The sequence below is a fragment of the Callorhinus ursinus genome, unplaced genomic scaffold, assembly GCF_003265705.2.
Source record: "Callorhinus ursinus isolate GAN/ISIS: 27379988/994484 unplaced genomic scaffold, GSC_fseal_2.0 scaffold17, whole genome shotgun sequence".
NCBI classification, from domain to species: domain Eukaryota; kingdom Metazoa; phylum Chordata; class Mammalia; order Carnivora; family Otariidae; genus Callorhinus; species Callorhinus ursinus.
The window spans coordinates 27,939,071-27,958,732 of NW_027397079.1; the positions used below are offsets into that span (position 1 = coordinate 27,939,071).

The window sequence follows — 19,662 nt, forward strand, 5'->3', positions numbered from 1 at the left end:
AACTTTTGAATCAATAGCTGTTTTGTTTTTTTTTTAAGGGAGAGTTATATTTTATTTTTTTAAAGATTTTTATCTCTTTGACAGAGAGGAGACAGCAAGAAAGGGAACACAAGCAGGGGGAGTGGGAGAGGGAGAAGCAGGCTTCCCGCCGAGCAGGGAGCCCGACGCGGGGCTCGATCCCAGGACCCTGCGATCATAACCTGAGCCGAAGGCAGACGCTTAACGACTGAGCCACCCAGGCACCCCGAATCAATAGCTGTTAATTCATACTAAGACATTAAATACTAAGATATTTTCTCTTAAAATTAAATACTTACATAGTAAAAACAATTTTTGAAGTTCTGAAACTGACAGGTACAAATTAACCTCTGTTCTAAATTTGAATGATTCAGTTTTGGTAAGAACACTCATGACATGTACTACCACCTATAGCGGATTGAAAAGAAGATAACATCACATAAATGCCCTATTTTTGATAATTGCTGTTTATTCATTTTTCTGCCCCTGGTGATCTTAACTTCAGATTTTGTTGATCATGGAAATTTTCTAGATAAAAGATCAGAAATTACAAAACTGCCTGTCATAGGCTATGCCAGTTCCAAAATATTATCTCTGGACAAGCTCTGATATGCTAATAAATGTCCTGTGATCCAAACTGTACAGGTAATGTGTGAAGACAACAGTGAGACACCTCCAAGGACATGGTAATAAGATACCCCCAGAGATTTAAACTAATTAAGTCAGCAGGTGGTGAGATGAGCCCCACTGTTTCTAGAAGTGATACTAACTCATTTGAGAAAGAAAATGTGTACAGAAATAGTTAATTTGCCAAGAGTTTGGAGAAACAAAATATGACAGTACATACGGTGTTATCCATGGAAGGGAGGTACTGAATCCAAGACATGTGAGCAGTTTAGTGGCCCAAAGTGTTCTTTTCTTCAGGTAGTATCAGTTTATCAAGACTTGCTGCAGTTTTGGGAAGAACATACTTGAGACTCACCACTTTGGGCTCTAATTGCAAGCTTAACTGAACCACCTTCTGATTTGCTAATATGACCTCCGAGCTATCATTCAGGAAAAGGAGGAACTCTGGATGAGAGCATCGGAATTCCGTTCCACACATAGCAAAATCAGAGAAGCTTTCTGATTTATACATTAGTCTCATGTGAATTTAGTTTGTATAGTTCGGCCCCGAAGTCTGTCAGTTTAGTCTATGAGTTCTGAACATTCTGAAAAATATAGTTCCTGACTCTTTAGGACAAAGAACCAAAGCCCAGACAGTGTATTGCACAAACTTCACTCTTTGGGGCTTATCCATAGCCAGGCTACCACCTTCTCTTACTAATAGTCTTTGTCTCGCCGAGACTGCACTCAAACTTCATCACAGCCATTCTGGGCAGTTATGCTAAGGGGTAGGACAAACCCTGACATGTTTGGAACATAAAAAGTAGCAACTGGGCAGGGAGAAGAAAGAAACCATTTTATCACAACGTCTAACTGCAACATGGCGATAGCTCTTGGGTCAAATGATTTTCACCAGTTGGATAGGATCAGGTCTAGAAAGGGTACTTCACACTGCTCTCTTATTCATCCATGAACACACGCTATAATAGTTATCTGTACTGTGTAGAAAATTACCCCAAAATATAGCAGCTTAATACAGTGAACATTATTATCTGCAGGTCTAATCTAGGAGTGGCTCAACTGGCGGTTCTGGCTCAGTGTGCCTCATGTTTCTCTCAAGCAGTCAGACCTGCAGTCACCCGAAGACTTGACTGGGGCTGGCTGGTCCGCTTATAAGATGACTGCCTCACAGGGCTGTTGGCAGGAGGCCTCCGTTCTGTACTGTGTGAGCCTCTCCACTGGGCTGTTGGGTATCCTCATGACCTGGCAGCTGGCTTCCCTCAGCTTTCTTCAGGTCCAAACAAGGAAGGACCTTGTCTCTGAAGCTGTCACCATCACTTCCACTTCATTGTATTTTACTAGTTTTTAAAGATATTAGAGGGAGAGCACACAAAAGCATGAGGGAAGGGCAGAGGGAGAGGGACAAGCAGACTCCATGCTGAGCAGGGAGCCCGACGCAGGGCTCGATCTCAGGGCCCCGATATGATGACCTAAACTGGAGGCAGACGCTTAACTGACTGAGCCACCCAGGCTGCCCCTTCATTTTATTTCTTAGAAGCAAGTCACTAAGTCTATCTCACACTCAAGGCGGGAGGGGATTATGCACCACCTTTTGAAGGGAGGAGCATCCAAGGATTCAGGTTCACATTCTAAAAACCACGCACACACACATCCTGGGTTATGCCTGGGTTCCTTGCTGGTGCATGATCAGTATCTCTCAAGGGTCTCCACACTGGGGAAACCGGGTTCAGGAAGAACTCTTTATTAATGGGCATGACATATGACATTATCAGAGGTCTTCATCATAACCTTCTCTAAACACCATCATCTTAGAAATTTAGATTACTTGTCTCTAAATAAATATCTCATTAAGCATAAGTTTAACTTCTCTAGGCTAAGTAGAAATTATTATTAATAAAAATCCTGAAGGGTAAGAATGTTGAAAAGGAGAGTGTTGAAAATAATACAAAAACTATTCTTTTTGTTTTTAAATTTTTTAATTGATCTCTGCACCCAACGTGGGGCTCAAACTCAACCCAGAGATCAAGAGTCACACAACCAACTGAGCCAGCCAGGTGCCTCCAGAAAAACTATTTTTAATACATACTTAGTAAACTCACCAACATTTTTTTAATTTGCATTTATTTAATAGATGTGTATAGAATCTACTACATGTCAGGCACTGTTAAAAGCAGTTTACACATAAGTGGTTGATTACACATGAAGTCATTTAATTCTCTGAACAGTCAGATAAGTAATACCACTATTTTACAGATGTGGAAATTGAGGCACAGACAGGCTAAGTAACTGTGCTAAGGTCACTGGCAAGTAAATGGCATTTGGCTCCAGAGTTCATGATCTTAACCCCATTCAGCACTGCCTTTTAGAGATTCCAAAATACGGTGGGCTTCCTAAGTGCTAGTTAGGAAAACAGCTGAGGATTTGCCTTGCTTATTAGTCTTTGTTATTTTTAAAGTTCTTAAACAGCGTGAGACAAAACAATAGGAAAACTTAAAAAGCATTATTGGTCTAAAAAAAAAAAAAAAAGCATTATTGGTCTTCCCCTGAATTCAATAAGATTTACTAGAAGAGGGGGATGCCTGGCTGGTTCAGTTGGTAGAGTGTGTGACTCTTGATCTCTGGGTTGTGAGTTCAAGCCCCACAATGGGTGTAGAGATTATTTAAAAATAAAATCTTTAAAAAAAAAATTACTAAAAGATGGTCCTCATGTTAAGGCTATAGGTCATTCTGTCCAAAACTTTAAAGTGGTTCTGCTTATTATTAACTAACTGGTAAATCGTGATGGTGTTTTTGTTGTTTTTACTTATAAAAGTAATATAATTTCATTTTAGATAATTTAGGAGGTGGGGAGGAAGTCCTTCTAATCCTATGGCCCACCCTCAAGCACCACCGCTTTTATCATTTTGGTGGCTGGTTCTTAGTGTGCAGTCCAACCATTAATGAAGGGAGATGATCTCTTTCAGACCCTTGGATCTTAAAGCTTTATAATCCCCACTGTCGACCTGCTGTTTTATCACAAGAGGGCACCAGGAAACAGGATCGTTTTACCTCTCTTGATTAGCAAATTGGTTCCCTTGGAGAATTTTATTATCCTTACTAATCTGACCCATATTAAGGCTACTTGAGACTTCAATAATTTTTTTTTCAGCTGTCAAATGATTCTTTATTGAAATATTTTCCTTTCTAGTTTTTTTTTTTTAAAGATTTCTCATTTATTTATTTGACAGAGAGCAAGAGAGGGAACACAAGCAGGGGGAGAGGGAGAGGGAGAAGCAGGCTCCCCGCTGAGCAGGGAGCCCGATGCGGGGCTCCATCCCAGGACCCTGGGATCAGGACCTGAGCCGAAGGCAGACGCTTAACGACTGAGCCACCCGGGCGCCCTTCCTTTCTAGTTTTTAATGAGCTGGGCATTCCATTGCACCACTGTTGTTAGCATCTGTGATATCATGAGGGTCGTAGCCATCAACACTGCAGCCCACAGACTGGGCGTTTCCAGAGAGTTCTCTGGCTCAAGATTGGTGCCACATCTGTCGGGCAGTGTTGACAGTCACATCCAAAGTGCTATTTCCACTGTGCTTAATGTTTTTTCTGCTTCTTTCTGTCTTTTGTTGTTGTTACCGTCAATAAGAAATTTACTTGTTTTAAAAAAATCCAAATGCTGGCATTATCCAGAAAAATTTAACAGGTTTATTTATAATCATTATAAAGTTGAACTGCTGAAACGTGTTCACTGAAACATTTTGATTTGCATTAATGCCTTATGTCCCCGCATTTATATTAAAAATTCACACACAAATGACAATGGAAAACCTGCCAATACCTGATTTCTGTCCCCTATTTTTCCAGTTGCAATCACATACTTAGGTACATTTTGACCCCATGGAAAAAAAAAATACCTAACGTTCAGAACTACCTATAACAGGAAGAAGAGAAAAAAAAATTTTTTTTGTTAGCACACAGGTTGATGTCTTCAAAGAGGCCCACCAGGTAGGCCTCACTTGCCTCCTGCAAAGCACCAATAGCTGCGCTCTGGAAGCGCAGATCTATTTTGAAGTCCTGAGCAATTTCTTGCACCAGACGCTGGAAAGGAAGTTTGCAGATCAGAAGTTCAGTGGACTTCTGATAACGTCTGATTGCACAGAGTGCCATGGTCCCAGGCCTGTAACGATGAGGTTTCTTCACCCCTCTAGTAGAGGGCGCACTCTTGCGAGCGGCTTTTGTAGCCAGTTGCTTCCTCGGTGCTTTACCACCGGTCAATTTGCGGGCACTCTGCTTTGTACGAGCCATGGTACAGAAACCTCCTTACTTAACCCCCTTCTCCTTCGGCTGGAGCTCAGCCGGCTGGAGGTGGCGCTGGCATTGGCAAGCGACGGCGGCTGTGAACACCTTTCTGTCTCTTGGTGGCCCCTTGAGGGCTTTGATAATCAGGGCAGAGGCAAAAGGTACCACTTCAATCTGGGCCTGTTCTGAATGTCAGTTTCACCGTAATCCTCATACCCTTCCAATCACCTGTTGCCTTGGTGATGTCATCACCAACCTTTTTTGGAGAAAGACCCAGGGGGAGCCTATCATGCCAGGGCAGACGTGGCCTCAACTTCCCCACCAGTGCGCCTCACCTATGCAACTTTGATCTCGTTGGGGTTGAACTTAGGCAGCATGATGGAGGCAGCTGATGTTGGGTCAAACTGGATCGGGGACAACTGAAGACAGCTGCACCCTGGGCTCCTTCGAGCTGAAAGCCAAAAGCTAGATTTCAATATTTTCTTAAACATAAACTAGGAACAGTTCCTTTCCTGCCTTCTTCAAAGAGAGAGAGATTTTAATATTTTAGAGCATTCACCAAGAGTAGACCCAGTGACCCTAACCACATCCAATGGGAGGCTCAGGCATTATGCCCTCCCCCAGAGAAGGATTGCTGCTGGCCCAACTGCAAACTCTGTAAAGAAAGGTTTGCTCAAATCCTATTCATTAGCATTCCTCTCAAAGGAGTTTCATAACTTCATATAAATTTAAATGCTCTTTCTGAATTTAGAGTTTCTGCTTCTAGAACCAACTCTGCCTTCCTGTGGCTCAGACCTTTGAACCAGCCCCTGTTCTGTGTGAAAAAGCATTCCTAATGCTGAAGGCCCATGCAATTTTTACAACTAGTAAGTAGGCTAGTCCCTGATGGGCTAATCACTTCTTCTTGAGTTCTATGCTTTCCGAAAGTCAGTCGTTTGTTCCCAAACTTGTTTATGCAAGTTGTGCTTAGTAATTACATAATTTAATTCAATATTACCCAAAGCAGACAAAGAGGAGCATGAAGAGAGTTGTGATCTCTATGAAAATAAGTTGAATGCTTGGGAAGAACTGATAAAGACCTACCTGATATCAGGACCTATCTCTAAAGATAGGTCTTTATCACGCCTTAAGAAAATCTGCTGTGGAATTAGGTGTGGGTGAAACAAACGTGTAAGTTTAGGTGGAGGAATCCAGCGGAATTCTGCCCTCAGTTTTCTCCACAGGTGTCTTGAGTCCTCACTCCACTGAAACTAAAATTGCCAGCACTGTTTGCTGGTGTTAATGCATGTCCATCCGTAGACTCCACTCCAAGAAAAGGCCTTTTAGCCCGATATCAAAGGAACGATGGATGAATAGACTTGTATGTTTTTAAGTAAAAATAACATTTTAAGGATATTTATTATAAGTTTGTGATTCCCCACTTTAACTGACTTTTCTCTTTAACTGACCAGCTACGGATCCTGGCTACCTAGGGAAGAGAGCTTCTACCATAGACTTCCATGAGCTGCCAACCACAGAGAGGTAGGGGAATAACGCACGGCAATGCTTGCTAGTGACTTATATATACTGTCAGGTGAATAACCTCATTTTTATAAAGATTACACATAGAACCCCTTATCTCTGGGTTAAATGCACTTGATTTTTAATAGAGCAGATTTTTAAAATTCAATTACCTATAATCTGTCTAGGTCTATTAGCTGAAAGAATGGTTTTAGGTCTTTCAGCTTATCCCATAACTGTGCCTAAAATATGTTTTCTTTTTACTTAAAGCTGACTGGCACAATTGTAGATGTATGGTATATATTGCTTAAATGTGTAGAGCCCAAAAGGGAAGTGTATGACTTGTATTTACCCCTGTGGTTAGTGAACCTCCGCCATAGTGCTCAATATATTTTATAACTGGAAAAAGAATAACCCACACTTGATCCCATATGATCTTTACATTTTAACTTTATCATAATGCAGTAAGAAAAATTGGAAAGCTCTTTACTGAATTACAGATAAATTGTTAAATTTTGTTTGTGCCAGATGACAGAAAATGCCTTTGAATTTTGAAATATGAAGGGGGAAACCTCGTGCTGTAAATGATATTTTGCTAAAGTTAGCTTCCTCTTTCTGTAATATATTAGGGCCCCTTCCCTATATTTCAAGTCTTGCCAAAAGAAGAGCCATATTATTGCATCAAGGGTAAGTGCCCATCCTCGTCTTCCTCCTCCTTAGCAGATTCTTAAATTTTATTCAGCTGTCCATCCAGTCCACAGGTAGACCTCAGTCAGTCCATGCCAATGCGTGTTTGGCCTTTCCCTGGTCCACAGGTATGCCTATACCTTAAATTTGCCTAATACAAGCTAAGGGACGACCTTATCCTTGAGGGAGATTTTCCTTCTATCACTGGATGTGAATAGAGGATGGCAATAGGGGAAAAATGTAGTTGCTTCAAGAGATAATATCTCAGCAAGCATGAGCTGGGTTTTCTGTTACTTACAGAAATGTATCCTAACTGATACAAAATACCAACATTTTCCAAGAAATTTTGCCTCAATTTGTAAGTGGCCTGCTTTGCTAATGTAGTTAGTACGTGCCTGGTCTATCTGTTGAACAATCCAGCGCCACCAGCTGTGGTGGGGATGGCAAATTGAAGAGGGGCAAGAGTGCGTACGTGAGGAGGCCAGATGAGAGGGGTCGTTAATGAGAGATGGTGGTTTGGGGGTGGACCGTTAAAGATAAGGACAGATGGAAAAAGAGCCATTTAGGAGGTAAAAGTGATAGGATTCAGGGATGGACTAAATATTGGGGGAAGGGAGTAACAGGCTGGCAAACATGACCCAGGGTTTCTACTGTGTAAGTAGATGGATGGTGGTCTACTCCCTGAGCTCCAGAGCCCAGGAAGAAGACAGGGTTTGATATTAAAGAACAAGAATTTGATGTTGGGCACATTGATTTTGAGATGCCTTTGAGACATCCGATTTAGATTTTTCTACAGCAGCTCAGGACATAATTTATCCTTTTAAAATGGACAATTTGGGGGATTTTAATACATTCACAGAGCTATGCAATCATCATTACTAATTTCTTTTTTAATATATATCACTCCAAAAAGCAAACCCCATGCCCATGAGCAGTTATTTCTCTTTCCTTCTTCCTCCTAACCCTGGCAACCACCAGTCTCCTCTCAGTGTCTGGATGTGCCTGTTCTGGACAAGCAACTCATCACAGAAAATGGATCCTCAATCAACTTACTGGCTGATTTCTCATCATAAATCATGGAGATTTTCCTCTCCTGGGGATGGCATCCACAGGCATTCAGAACGGTCCAGCACTTGACGTACGATCGTAGGCTGTCCTGTGATACAGCCTCTAGCAGAATTAGGCTGTCCCGAACCCCTGGTAGTAGAATCATTTAACTTTGTACCAAGAAGGTTGGGAAAGCACCAAAATCCGCAGGTGGTATGTGCCCAGGCCAATTCGAGGAGTTCATGCTGTGAAACCTACAGTTCTTATGAAGTTGTCTAAAATGAAAACACACATCAGCAGGGCATGTGATGGTTCCATGTGTGCTAAGTGTGTTCATGACAGGACCAAGCATGCTTTCCTTATCGAGGAGCAGAAAATCATCGTGGAAATGTTGAAGGCAAAAGCACAGAGTCAGAAAGCTAAATAAAAAAATGAAGTTATTTTTAACTTTATTTTATTTTATTTTTGAGTAATAAAAGAAATTTAAAAAAATCATGGAGGTTAGAAGGCAGTAGTGTGGTTTGTTTATTTATTTATTTATTTTTCAGATTTTATTTTAAAGTAATCCCCACACCCAGTATGGGGCTCAAACTCACAGCCCTGAGATCAAGAGTCGCACGTTCCTCTGACCTAGCCCACCCAGGCGCCCCTAGGGTGATATAGTCAAATTCCTGAAGCAAAATCGTCAACCAGTTGAAAACAGGTGCTCACAAACAGATATTTGTACACCAGTGTTCACAGCAGCATTATTCACAATAGCCAAAAGGTAAAAACAAACCAAGTATCCATTTACAGAAGAATGGATAAAAAACTATGTATTATGTCCATATAGTGGAATACTACTTGGCCATGAAAAGGAAAGAAGTATGGATACATCCTCCAACACGGATGAACGTTGAAACGTGCTGAAGGGAAGGAAGCCAGACCCAAAAAGCCACATGCTGTATGATTCCATTCATCTGATGTGTCAAGAATAGGCAAGCCTACAGAGACAAAAAGTAGACTAGTGGTTGGCAGGTGGTGAGGAGAAGGGCAGTTGGGAAGTATCCTTTTAGGATAAAGGAAATATTCTGGAATTGAACAGGGATGATGGTTGCATAGTAGCGTGACTATACTAAAAATCATTGAATTATACACTCTAAAATGTTTAAGATTGTGAACTATGTTACATGAAATTTACTAAATTTAAAAATTGTCTATATCAGAATTGGGAAAAGATGATGAGACTGTTTCCCAATATCTGGATAAAAAGAACAAAACTGAATTTATCGCTGGCTCTAGTAAGGGAGAACTGTGCTTGTCAGGCATGGTCTCCAGGAACAGAGCAGACTGCTGATCTCATGTAGGGTTTTTGAGAAGTGTGGAATTCATGGGTCGGTGAGCTTTCAGAAGTGTGAGTGGGTTGACATCATCTGTGGAAGTGTGGTTGCTCGGGTGAGACCTATTGATTGGCTGGTGCTCGGGTGCATTTCTACTGGAGCAGGTCCATACTAATTTATTGGCTGATTTTCTTTTTTTCTTTTTAAGATTTTATTTATTTATTTGAGAGAGAACATGAGCAGGGGTGGGAGAGGGAGAAGCAGGCTCCCTGCCGAGCAGGGAGCCCGACATGGGGCTCGATCCCAGGACCCTGGGATCATGACCTGAGCCGAAGGCAGACGCTTAACCCACTGAGCCACCCAGGTGCCCCTGTTGGCTGATTTTTATAAGCAAGAACCAATACCAGTTGATTTGCAAAAGCATGTTCACTTCAGCTAGTTGTCACGGATAGACTGAAGAGACTTAAAACCAGTTCTTGGTGGCTCCTTGTTACCATGGCTACAGAATTATCAGTCTTTCCCTAAACGTGTAGGATCCGTCTTATTCTCATACCAGCCTCTTCACTTACGTAACCTCTCCCCATGCTCTCTCTTGGGATCTGGTCAACAAGAGGGAAAGGGCAGGAATCTCCTTCACTACTGGCTCTGTGCTTCTTTACTCATGTATTTATTCAATAAATTCGTCTTATGGGATACAGAGGAGGACATTAATAGAGTCCCTGTCTCAGAGTCTAGAGATGGAGCCCAATGACACAGTGGATTCCAGTTCGGTGAGGAGGAATACCCAGGGAAACCTGAGGAGGTCACTCGTTCTGTCTAAGAGAGAGAGGCAGTGTCACAAAGGAGGAAAGCCTTGAGTGGACCTTGACCCTGACTCAGTCCTGGCCCTTACTCTATCAGTGTTAAGTATGCAGGACAAGTCAGGAGAAAAGGCCTTCCAAGGGAAGCAAGTTCACAGTATATCGTGACTAAATTTCTATGTCAGTTCATCTAGATAATAAATTAATATTTGTTATCTTGTGCTAGGCATTTTGCCAAGTGCTTTAAATGGAATATCTTACTAAAACTTCGCAAAAGCCTTATGATTAGATACCACTGTTGACCTCATTTGCCAATGAGAAAACTTAGTCTCAAAGGACTAGAGAACTTGCCCAAGGTTATGTGGTAAGTAGTAGAGACTGGATTCAAATACAGTCTGACTTGTAGCTACTTGGGCCCTTCGATAAATTACAAGTTCAATAGAGGGAAGAAAAGCCTGGCCTATAGAAGAGGGCACTTGATTGTAATGTGAAGTACACTTAATCCACCTTAATGAGACATTTATGTTTGGGGCACAAATCGTGATTTGCATTCAAAAAGTATTTTAATATTATAAAAAAGTATTTTGATACCATATATATCCCATAATTTAACAGATGATAATAACTTCTTTGAGTAATTCTGATTGAGCCATCAAGTAAAAGGAACTAAAATTTACAGAGAAGGGCGCCTGGGTGGCTCAGTTGGTTAAGCGACTGCCTTCGGCTCAGGTCATGATCCTGGAGTCCCGGGATCGAGTCCCGCATCGGGCTCCCTGCTCAGCAGGGAGTCTGCTTCTCCCTCTGACCCTCTTCCCTCTCATGCTCTCTATCTCTCATCCTCTCTCTCTCAAATAAATAAATAAAATCTTTTAAAAAAATTTAAAAAAATAAAATTTACAGAGAAAACTGGTTTCCTCCTTTAGAAAGAAGCTTATAACCCAAATGGGTGACACAATGAGAATGACAGGTATCTATGTACATTTATTAAGGCTCAAAATCAAAACACTGATCACCTAAATACTTATCTGGTGGTACATGGATTATATGCAAAATGTGTTTTTTTTCCCCTGAAGAGAAGGTCTATAACTTCCTTCAGCTTCTTAAAGAATTCTGCTACCACTCCCAAATAGCTAAGAATGACTGCTCTAAAATTCTCAGCAGAGAGAAATGACTAATACATTCTTAATGTTGCTTCCATTTACATTTCTTTCTCGGTGTTAATTACTAGTTGGATTATGCACTTTGCTTTGGTTACCATTTTTTCTAGTCAAGGCCTTTTAGGTCACAAGGTAAAGACATCACTTCAAACTAGTTGAAGCAAAAAGGCCCTTATGGAAGGCTCTTGAGATGGCTAATGGAATCTAAGGGCATCAAGCAGAGCTGGGACCCACAGAGGACTGGACCAAGAAGCTGGCAGTCAGCTTCCTCGCTTGAGTTCCCTCACGTTATCCACTCCGTTGGTCTCAGCAAACCGGCCATCACTGCTGATGTGTGCACATGACCAAACCACGGTTGCCCTCACTCCCTGGTTTGTGTGTCCTCTGTTCACTGATCTGCAGGAATGACTACCTAGCATCTCACAGTCCCAATTCAGAACTCTCAGGATGGAGACTGTCTGCTCGACCCACTGCTAGTCTCATCAACCATAACTAGGAAGGCAAGTATGACTGCAGCTGGAAACTCCTGGAAAGGGGAGCAGTGGCTGAGGGACACCCCATCTGTGTCTACTATTCACGCATTTGAAAATGAATTTGCTTGTTTGGATGCCTGGATTTCGGGAAACTTTCATTTATGATAGCCTCTAGAATCTGAAAATATTCTCTTTTCCGATGGAGAGGATAATTAAGAGTGAAGACTTTACATAAACAATGATCTTACTTTTATTTGTTTAAAGATTTAATTTATTTATTTGACAGAAAGAGAGCACAAGCAGGGGAGTGAAAGAGGGAGAAGCAGACTCCCTGCTGAGCAGGGAGCCCGATGCGGGGCTCAATCCCAGGACGCTGGGATCATGACCTGAGCCGAAGGCAGACGCTTAACCCACTGAGCCACCCAAGCACCCCTGATCTTACTTTTAGATCAAAATCTCCTTTGTGTTGATTTACATCTCTTACCTTTATTGCAGTCCAAGCCTTGAGGAATTTGTGTCACTTCCCATATTATGTTTCAGATCCTGGTCACCATCACTACCACCAACCACCCCGCCATCCACCCACCCACCTACACACACATTTAGCTAAAAAGATGCCTTCCTGAATATTTAGCTTGAGAGTTGTCATGGTTGGGGAGCCTGGATAGTTCAGTTGGTTAAGCCTTCCGCTTGGGTCATGATCCTGGGATCCTGGGATCGAGGCCCGAGTCTAGCTCCATGCTCAGCGGGGAGCCTGCTTCTCCCTCTCCCTCTGCTGCTCCCCTTGCTTGTGCTCTCTCACTCTCTCAAATAAAATCTTCAAAAAGAAAAAAAGTTGTCATGATTGATCTATTTAATATCAATCATCTGAAGAGGTGAATCCCGACCTGTAGGGTCTTATATATTTTATTTCACAAATCCTCTCCCATTTCCGAGAGTCCTGTGAGGTCTGCACTTTTTTAAAAAATGAATTTGAATGAATATTGCGTTAAGAATTAACTTTGACTATTTTCCAGTTCCCATTAAGCTAGTAAGTGACATGGAAACCTCAATGGGGACTCCTGTTCAAATGGATGCACCCAGGAGACCCACACACTCTGTTATCCACCATTCATACAGCAGGCAGCTGCAGACACTCCCTTTAGCTTCAGTGATTCTAGTCTAGAGTCCTGTTTGTCACGGACCTCACAGGAGGGTTAGACCCAGATTAATGAGAAAGTCTTTGGCGACCATCAGCTCAATGGTCCTCAACCTTGGCTGCTCATCAGCTCCGCATGCCAGACTTTGCAGTCCCTGAAAAATTTTAAAGCTTCCCAGCTCACACATACCCCCAAGGTTGAAGACTATTAATTACATTTGATGGAATTTTTCTGACAAAAAATATGTGGTATAAATTGCAAAATAAGGCTAGGATTTTTTTTCCCCAGATTTCAGTTTCATTATAAATATGTCTCATTTAGTACATGAGATTTAGAAAAAAGAAAAGCAAAAGGAAACATAATATAACCCCAACATAAAGGGACAACCACTGGTACCATTTTATTATATTTTCTACTAATGTTTTACCCATCCATATTTTTGCATAACTAAGGCCCCAGTGTAAATACACAAGACCACTCGGTTTATTTTGTACTACTTGACATTACAAGGGAAGCATTTTCCAGGCGGTACAGGTAGAAAATAAGTAAAACTCCTTCCATTGCCTTAAGGTCCATCCTTCCCACCCACTCTTACTCCTGCTGGATGAAAATAGTACCTCACCAGAACAAACATTGAAACACAAAAACATCAAGTCTGGACTATGGGGTTTACCTTAGAGCCTTACCCGATTAAGACTCTCTTAATAACAAAGCCCCCGTTTAGCAACTTTGAACTGCCTTCACCTTCAGACTCTCGGGATCGTTTGCTCTGTTGTGTATTTCCGATAGATCTTGCTTGAAGGCATCTGGAAATTCTTGAGAGGATCTTTGAGTCCACAACACCAATTTCTGAGCAGGGACCCAATTGTCTCCTCCCTACTTTCCCAAAGGCAGTGTGCCTGTGAGAAATAATGGGATCTCTGCTCCAGAGGGAGCAGCCACCCCAACTTAACACCACCCAGGTGAAGGCAGGGAGCACCTTAAGTGAAGGTGTTCATTATCCCTCTCTGGCTTCTGACAGCTCCCTCAGAAGCAGCTTGCCAAAGGCCAGAGTCCTTGTCAATGGGCAACTCTCCTCCTCTCTGAAAATCTAAATTCTTTTTGAACGGTTTATATTTCAGTTGGGTCATTGTACAAAAGTATTTTGCAGAAATTATGGAGGGTTCTTCAGGGAGAGATGAAACAGCTTAAAGAAATGATCACACATATGCTATATGCACACATATAAATTATTCATAAAGTACAAGTGTAAAGATTATGTGTATATGAATACACACTATTTATATCGAAAAGGAGAGTAAGTCAGACTTCATTCTAGGAGACAATCCACCCCACAGTGTCCCTTATGATCCACAGGGGTGTCGAAATGACAAAGCCTCCCTCAGGAAGCCCTACCAGAGGATACTTAGTCAGAGAAGGAAGACCTTTGCCCCTACGGGGCCCAAATCAAGACTTTCCAATTTGTTTGCATAAAATACCACTTTCCAATTTGTTTGCATAAAATACCACTGTTTACAAGGCAAACATTAGCAGAATAATTCAACAAGAATGTCTGTTGTCTTCCTTCCAGGTAAGCCATTGATTTCTTTAGAACTGAAGACAAACTAAAGCCTTCACAGTTAATTACTCTTTAGAAACAAATCATTCCAAAACTTTATGCAGAATGCTGCCTCTTTCCAAAAGAAATTTGAAGTGGGTGAAGATAAAAGAAAGTGTATGCATCAAGATGAACAAAATAGAAATGAAGGTAGCAAGCAGGGAAGTGAGGAGAAGCAGGTGTGCTGACCCCGAGAAGTAGGTGACGACTACCGTGATTGATCCTCGGATTTGACTTTGGGTTGAGCACATATGCAAAGCAGGAAATAGAGAACCTGGAACAACGAAGGGCTAATACATGGTAGTTAATGTTATAATTCATAGTCAGTATTACATTTCTCAAATACCCATGTCATTTCACCACATGAAGTTGAAGCTACATCGATTTTTCAGGTTTTTGTATTGTAACGAGACACCACTGGATCAGAATCTTCTAGAACGTTCCGGCACCAAGCTCTACTGGACTGTGTGTACGCTTACTCTTCTAACCCAGAATCACTTGAGTCTTGTCTTTTAGGAAATAAAAAAGAATGGTTAAACTAGCAATGTGCCTTTGGCCTATGTTTAGCTCCTTCATCTCTGACCTGAAAGTTTGAGGCAGTAAGTTCCCCAATATTTTGGTCTGAAAAGCATCTCTGTGATTCTTGGGAGCCATGACAAATAAGAAAAAGAATAGGTGACATTGTTCTCATCACATGTAATAGACGGTTTCAACTAGAAGACTCTCAAAATATATTTCTAGTGCAGGTCAGAGAGACTGGAGAATCTAACCAGACAGGATTCTCCTATTATGCCTCTTGGGGACCTGAGATCCCTGCCCTCAAGAGCCCACTTGTATAACTGAAGGCCCAGTGCAGTCCCTGAGAGTCTCCCAGAAATGGCACACGTGTGGGGGTCTGGAGTGAGCCCCATGTCTATGGCAGATGGTGGTAGGTGCCAGTGGCACAAGTGCAGACCTTAGGCACTAGTAAATAAATGAATGAGAACTAAAAACATCCAGAACAAAAATGACCCTAATGGTTCAAGTTCAGGCCAGGAAAAAAAAATTTTTTTAACAAAGGGAGTAACTTGTCAAAATAAAATTGTCAAAATGAGACTTCACAGATTTCCTCATATACACAGCCTCCTTCTTTGATCACGAGTGTTGGATGTTCCTCAATCTCTATAATGATCCAATTCTCATCAGAAATTAACATCAACTACTATTATTTAGCAATTCTGCCTTAATGAGATTAAGAAGATGTGGGGTAAGGGGAGCGACAACAGATGGAATATATTCTATTTTCTGAATTGATAAGAAGAAAGGGCAGGATGTGGACATGATCAATTTCTACCATTAATCAAATAAAAAATACTAATTTCCTAAAAAGAAAAATTGTGAGTTAAATGCCTCTTTACTTCTTGAAAAATCTGCATTTGGTCCCAATTCACCAAAAGGATTGTAATTTTCTTGGATTTATTTCAGGCTAATAATTATCCTATCTTGCTTTAGAAGTTAAAAACTTCTAAAATCAGGGACACCTGGGTGGCTCAGTCGTTAAGCGTCTGCCTTCGGCTCAGGGCACGATCCCAGGGTCCTGGGATCGAGCCCCGCGTTGGGCTCCCTGCTCGGCGGGAAGCCCCCTTCTCCCTCTCCCACTCCCCCTGCTTGTGTTCCCTCTCTCGCTGTGTCTCTCTCTGTCAAATAAATAAATAAAATCTTTAAAAAAAAATCACCTCATTTAGAAACTCTACTGTAATTATGCTTTTTAAACCTCTTTTTAATTCTTAGTACAGATTCTAGCCCAACAGAATAAACCTAATTAAAGAACAAATGAAAAATGGTTTTTAAAAGAACTGTATAGGGGCACCTCGGTGGCTCAGTCGTTAGGCGTCTGCCTTCAGCTCAGGTCATGATCCCGGGGTCCTGGGATCGAGCCCCATATCGGGCTCCCTGCTCAGCAGGAAGCCTGCTTCTCCCTCTCCCACTCCCCCTGCTTGTGCTCTCTCTCTCGCTGTGTCTCTCCCTGTCAAATAGATAAATAAAATCCTTAAAAAAAAAAAAAAAGTCTGTTGGCGCATAGGATAGAATTCTAGCAGACGTGATTCGCTCGTGATGTGCACAAAGGGGCAGAAACTCTTCGTGACATTGTGACGTATTGCTGTTTATTCCTTTGGTTTAAGTAAAATTTCCAGCTGACACATGGGAGCCATTAGAGGTGCTTAACTATGAAGACAGCAGCTGGGTTGCCGGGATGAGAACACGCAGTGCAGTTCTTCTGATAGCGAAGGCCTGCTTTCTCCCCTGAACTGCTGAGCCTTGGGACTTTCATCAATCCGCACAACACCCAATCTCTCAGCCAACAAGCACCAGATTCTTAAGAAGCTTTTTTTCTTATTTTTCTCTTGGAATGTTGCTACAACAAGATCAAAGCCACGCTCAGAGAAAAGCTTTGCATGGTATCTACACTGATAGTTTTTCTTAGTGCAAAACAAGAAAGAGTGGTGTTGGCCCAGTGATCCAAAAGCTCTTAGCCCACAGATGAGTGAAGGGAAGTTATAAGACCCCTTCTTTCTTACCTCTGATCCCAGCAGCCTGAGCCCCAAAAGGTCAAGGCAGCGGCCTCCCTTGGAGCCATGAGTTGTGGGCCAAGCACTGGGTCTGGATTGAGAGAAGTTAGCACACAGGGGTACAGGAGTCCAGATGTAACTGCCTGACTTGCAATGTGCCCTGCGTTGCTGAGGCCCACACACCACCTCCTGCCCCATTCCTCTTGCTCCCACTGTGCAAGTTTCCCCTCACGGGCTCTACTTGCCCTTAACCAGCCTGGTCCATCATATGGCAGATTCCTGGCCTCTGCTCTCTCCTTGTCCTCTGCATGCCTCATTTCCACTGCCACCCCTCCCAGCTGCTCCCTGAATGCTGATGTTCCTTGGGTTCCTGTCCCGGGCCCTCCTTTGGGGATTTCGCTTGTGCCCCCAGCTTCAAGTGGCTCTGGGATGCTAATTATTTGCAGCCTAGATTTCCAGCCCGTCTATCTCCTATTAATCCAGGCTCCAGCTGCTTTCTAGAGAGCTCCCCCTCAATGTGCTTCCAGCATTGCATTCGTCGTGTGCTCTCATCCAACGGGTCTCCCAGAAATGTCTCATGTGGGAGTCTGGAGGGAGTCCCACTTTATACCCCAGACAGTGGTTGGCACCAACGGCACAATTGCAGACCTTAGAAAAACTAGCAGATTCCATCTGGGCAAAAAGAACAAACCTCCCTTCATATATGCCCTCCTTTAGCTCTTCCTTTTGCCTTCTGCCACATCTTTAGGCGATTCCATTCTTAGATTCGCTTGAGATGATACCAGAAGGCAGTTTATAAAAGCGTTAGCTCTCCTCAGGTATCCTGGCACAGTGCGTGGTAGGCACCTATTTTCCCAAACCAGCAAGCTTTCCATCAGACTTTACTCCTTCCTGTACCGTCTGTACCCAGCTCAGCACAGTTCTACGTCCTAAGTATCTCTAGACATGTCCCTTTCCCTGCGTCCCTCTGCCTAAAGCAGGCTGCATCATCTTTATCTTCTAACAGTTTCCAGATTGATTCTCACCATGTCCTCTCTCTCGTCCAAACACGAAATAGTTGCCTTCCTAAAACACGAAATACATCAGGCCTGCACACATTTGATGACTTCTGGTTGCTTTTGCTTTTAAGTACAGCCCAACTCCGGTGCCTGGTGCCCCAGGGCCTTTGCATTCAGCCCTTGAGCCTGTGTCTCCCTGCCACTCCCCAAGGACACAGGCCTTCAGCCACCCCTAACTTCTCCCCAGCCCAGCATCATTTCCTCCCATGCTACACTGGTCACATGGTCTCCTCAGCTCTGAATGCCCTTGTCTTTGACTGTCATACATCCACTTATTTAAAAACCCAGTTCAGACACAAGCACCCCCGACTTCCTTGGACACAGTCAGCTCCTCTCCCCTGTGCTCCCCTGGGCCTGTGGACCGACGTGGTGGAGGACAGGACTGGGCTGTTCTCTTGCTCGTCCACATACCAGCCCCTTTCCCTTGCGATGCATTGGCAGATCAGGGGCTTAAAAATGCCTGTTGGTCTTGATTTCACCAGAATAAGAAAGCTGAAAAGTCCCAGATCCATTTGCTAACCATCTCATTATGTTTTAATTACTCCTCTCCCTGCCACAGATACTATTTAAATGAGAGTCTAATCTGATGGATATTTATTGAAATGACTTCTAGAAGCAAAGAATAAGCTCTTATAAGGAAACTTTCTTATAAGGAAACAGTGGAAGCCTGTTCCTGAGGTAACAGGAATCTCCCACTGAGTGGGCACAGGATGTTCATCTGGACAACCTGGAGCCCGGCAAGAGAGGGGGTGTGGGAGAGGGAGGAGGAAACATGTTTCCATTAGAAGGAAAAAGAAATGTTGTTGTGGGGCACCTGGCTGGCTCTGTCCTTAGAGGGTGTGACTCTTGATCTCGAGGTTGTGAGTTCAGGCCCTATGTTGGGTATAGAGATTACTTAAAAATAAAGTCTGAAAGAAAGAGATAGGAAGAAAGAAAGAAAAAGAAAAAAGAAAGAAAAAGAGAGAGAAAGAAAGAAAAAAGAAAGAAAGAAAGAAATATGTGTTGTAAAACCTCCTAGAGTTAGGACCCCTGTCCCCGTAACAGCATAGCCTAACCCATCATAGGTGTCTCCACGTGTAGGTCAGTTAAGCTGACAGCAGTAACTGGGCTGAGTGAACTACAAAGAGCAAGTGAAACTGCACAGCGGTCAGACAAAGACCCTCAAAGTGGGAGGCAGCGGTGGGCTGCTTCTGCCAACTCCCTCCCTCGGCCTCTTCCCCTGCCCACACCCCCTCTTCCCAGGTGTTTAAGGAGAGCCCTTCAGAAGCCTGGATGGGCCTCCTGGCCGGGCGCTGCTGGGGAAAGGCTGACAAGGGTGGAGAGGAGGCTGTGCAGAGGAGATGGAAGTGTCTGTTGGGTTTGGGATAGCAGGATGGTGTGGGCTTCTCTCCTTCCTCGCTCCCTGCTGGA

At 42.9% G+C, this 19,662-nt stretch overlaps 1 pseudogene; it reads left to right on the plus strand.

Moving 5' to 3' along the window:
* The first annotated feature begins 3,165 nt into the window (after window positions 1-3,165).
* Window positions 3,166-9,719, plus strand: LOC141374356 (large ribosomal subunit protein eL34-like; annotated as a pseudogene).
* Window positions 9,720-19,662: the final 9,943 nt, after the last annotated feature.